Raw genomic sequence first — 3,963 nt, 5'->3', positions numbered from 1 at the left:
GCTATTTTTTGGTTGCAGTTGTCACTGCTGTTTAGCAGGCCAGAGCCAGGCTCAAACCCACCAACCTTGGTGTATGTGGCTGGTACCCTATTCACTGAACTACAGGTGCCAAGCCAGAAAAAAATGAGGAATTATTCTGAGACGTGAACGAAAGGCAATTGGAGTCCAGGTTCTGTGTGGGCAATGTGGTCTTTATTCCACTCCAGTGCGAGTGAGCTAAGTCGGAGAAAGGAGTCAGCACATGGGTTAAGGTGGATAGGAATTTAAAGGGTCAGAGGGGTAGGCACATTCACTCTTTCCTGGGTGGGACATTCATGCACTCATTTATTCCTGGGCGGCATAGTTCTATGTGGGCAGGTCAGTTCTATTTGGGTGGGTCCCTACATTTGACTCTTGCTCAGGCTGGTCTTGAACTCCTGAGCTCAAGCAATCCACCCCGCCTTGGCCTCCCAGAGTGCTGGGATTACAGGTGTGAGCCACCGGCCCGGCCTTGACAGTAACTTGGAAGAAGCAAATATAAAGTAACTCAGTTTTTGACAAACAAGATGATGACCCTAAAAGGGAATAGTCTTTCACCTTCAGGTCTGTGAAGAAGATAAAGATACAGAAAAGTAAACTTGAAAATTGGAATACACACGAAGGAAAATTACCAAGAAAGGAAATGACCGTTTCCCAAGAAGAACACCCTGTAGAGAATGACATTACACAAAGCAGAAGTTCTTTATCGTTAATGACTCCTTCAAGACCAAAAAAAATTGTACGATGTTACAATAGGACATAAAATGCTCCAAAGAGAATTCAAAACTGTAGAAGAAGGTGAGGGTGATTACTATACAGAGACTGGAAAAAACTCCATGTGAGGCCCGAGTCAGCTAATAACCTATTACAAAGCATGTGTATGTAGATGGAAAAGAAGCCATACTCTATACAATGGTTTAAAGAGGCGAATTCTGAGCCAAATTTGAGGCCCATGACCTGGAGCCACACCCAAGAAGCCTTGAGCAAGTGGACTGTCTGTGGTGGGGTTAAAGTTTGGTTGTATACATTAAAGAGAGACAGGAATTACAGGGGAATTCATAAATCAATACATGGAAGGCATACATTGGTTTGACCCAAAAGGGTGGGACATCTCAAATTAGGGGTTTATGGGTTATATAGGTGGGTATAAAAATTCTTTAGCTGACAATCGGTTAAAAGAGTTAGGTTCTGTCTAATAGACCGGGAGTCAGAGAAAAGGAATGCTGAGCTAAGATAAAGGTCTGTTAATCAGAAACGAACTATAGGACATATGCTCAGATTCAAGTACTTTGTTCTGAGACGTGCAGGTATGTCCTGCATAGCCTTGGGTCTGTTAATAAGTCACAAAAGACATCTCTAAGACACCCGGGGGACTTGATGTACGTCTGATCTCCTTTCTCTTGGCTAGCAACTCAGTTTTAGGGGATCCTGTTGGCCAAGAGGGGGATCCAGTTAGTCAACCACTGGGGGGAGCTTAAAGATTATATTTTAGTTCACAAATTAAAAAGTATTCCAAAATTAGTTCCTCTTTCTCGTTTTCTTTTCCTTTCTTTTTTTCTTTTTTTTTTCTTGAGGCTGAGTCTCATATGTTGTCCTCGGTAGAGTGCTGTGGCCTTAGGTCTCATAGCAACCTCCAACTCTTGAGCTTAAGCGATTCTCTTGCCTCAGCCTCCCAAGCAGCTGGGAGTACAGGCATCTGCCACAATGCCTGCCTATTTTTTGTTGCAGTTGTCATTGTTGTTCAGCTGGCCCGGGCTGGGTTTGAACCTGCCAGCCTCGCTGTATGAGGCTGGCGCCATAACCACTGTGCAACGGGCGCTGAGCCGTCTATTCCTCTTTTTTACGTTCCTCATCTTCAAGTTCAGGTACAGATTGTTCAGATGCAGGGTGTAGTAAATACATATCTAATTGATGTCCAGTATCAGAGAAACATGTATTTGGTATATGCTCTTAACCACCAAAATATAAAAATAAGTCAAGAATAAAATCAATGGGAACACAATCTTCATGTACTAAACCAAAATCTGGTGACTGTGCTGAGGAATCTGAAGATACTGCGACAGATGTAACTTTTTTGTTAACTCCAGACATCAGCCCTGTTCAGGCTTTTGAGCTGGGCGCCCCAAATGATCAAAAAGTGAAAGTTAAAAAAGCAAGACGTTGAGGATTTAAAAAGCAATTCAAAATATTTGTAATCAGCCAAAAAAGGGAGAGAAAAACATGGGCCAATGGACTTGAATCATCTTTTGAAAGTTTTTCTGCAATTAGATAAAAAGGAACCACAAAAACATCACTTCCATCAGCCTTCAGTAACACCTGGGAAAAATTCTTTCACAAAAGAACAGGTGAGACGGTCTGATCAGGAAAACTAGAGGCTTTTGAAAGAAGTGCCAAGATAAGCTGTAAAACCAGAAAGCAAAAGTACAGTTCCTAGATGGACTGGTCAACCCCTTAAGTTGTATCACACTGCTCTTAACAAACAGAGGGAACCGCAAGGACTGAGCGGGAAATTTTAGCTTTATCAAAAAGGCTTGAAGCTGTGAAACCAACATTTGGTGTGAAACACTCAGAACAACTGATGGACTACCATCGCAGGGTGGCTTACCTCAACTATCACCATTGTCAGGACAAGTGAGATCTACTCTCGGGTGATACAGCCCATTAGGAGGCGTGTGCAGGACATCCAGAGTGACCCATGGTCTCAGTGGCAAGAGTGAGCCATCAGTCCTTGACACATCCGGGGGCGTTTGCTAAGAGCTAAACTCTCTCATGACAATGCAGCTTGGTTATAAAACACATTTTCACTGTAAACCTTGTTCATCTCATTGTTATGGAAGTGCTCTTGCGTTCCATTCTAGTTCTCTGGATAAACATCTATAATACTGTCTTAGAATTTAAGGTATACGACAACAAGTGTAATCTATTCGTTTTTCAGTTCGAAATTGTCAAAAAGACAGTTTACTGTAAAATCAGTCTTTCCTCCGAGGATGTGAGATGTATATGTATTTAACAGAGAAATGGTAGTAGGCATGCATGTTTTCTCAATATAGAAACAGATGCAGTTGTCATGCTGACAAAACAGTGGTGACTGTACCATTGTAAGTTGGTCCCAGCTATATCACTGTAAGTAGTTCCAACTACTCGGGAGGCTGAGGCAAGAGAATCTCTTGAGCCCAAAAGTATAGTATTGGACTCAATAGTGTAGTTCTCATTTTATGTTATTTTTATTTCTCCTAAGCTTCTAGTCATGAGCTTAGCTCCTAAATTTGGCAGAATTTTCAAAAATTTGCTTTAGAATTTAGGTGATGTGACTCATAACTGCATTATATGAGAATGATACTTTTTTATTTTGAAACAAATCTTGAAATTTGTTTGGCAGCACTGATTTAGGTTCGATGAGCAGATTGAGAAAAGTTTGTGCTGGGGCAATCTTGTGATTCAGCAGAGGTAGCCAGTGAATGTGTAAGTGTGCTGAGTTAAATCTTAAAAATTTGATCAAACAGGTGGCACCTGGGGCTCAGTGAGTAGGGCGCCAGCCTCATATACCAAGGGTTGCAGGTTTGAACCCGGTCCCAGCCAAACTGCAACAACAACAAAATAGCCAAGTGTTATTGTGGACACCTATAGTCCTAGTTACTGGGGAGGCTGAGGCAAGAGAATCGCCTAAGCCCAAGACCTGGAGGTTGCTGTGAGCTGTGACACCACAGCACTCTACCAAGGGCGGTAGATCAAAAAAAAAATTTTTGATCAAACATTTCAAACAGTAACTAGTAGAAACTTCAACTTAGAAGTTCCCCTTATGTGTTTTTATACATTCAGGTTAAGTCCCATTAGTGATTCTGAGAAATGAGGGCGGCTTTAGACAGCTGCAGTCTACTACTTTGTGAATAGTTTGTTCAAGGACAAGATCAGTTGCATCATAAGAAAAATCAAATTATTTATTGT

General features: G+C 41.7%; 1 pseudogene; it reads left to right on the top strand.

Moving 5' to 3' along the window:
* Positions 1 to 1,855: 1,855 nt before the first annotated feature.
* On the top strand, positions 1,856 to 2,810 carry LOC100945797 (annotated as a pseudogene).
* Positions 2,811 to 3,963: the final 1,153 nt, after the last annotated feature.

Source organism: Otolemur garnettii, unplaced genomic scaffold (genome assembly GCF_000181295.1).
Source record: "Otolemur garnettii isolate 467f Iridium unplaced genomic scaffold, OtoGar3 scaffold00077, whole genome shotgun sequence".
NCBI lineage: Eukaryota > Metazoa > Chordata > Mammalia > Primates > Galagidae > Otolemur > Otolemur garnettii.
This window is presented reverse-complemented; position numbering and strand designations above follow the sequence as displayed.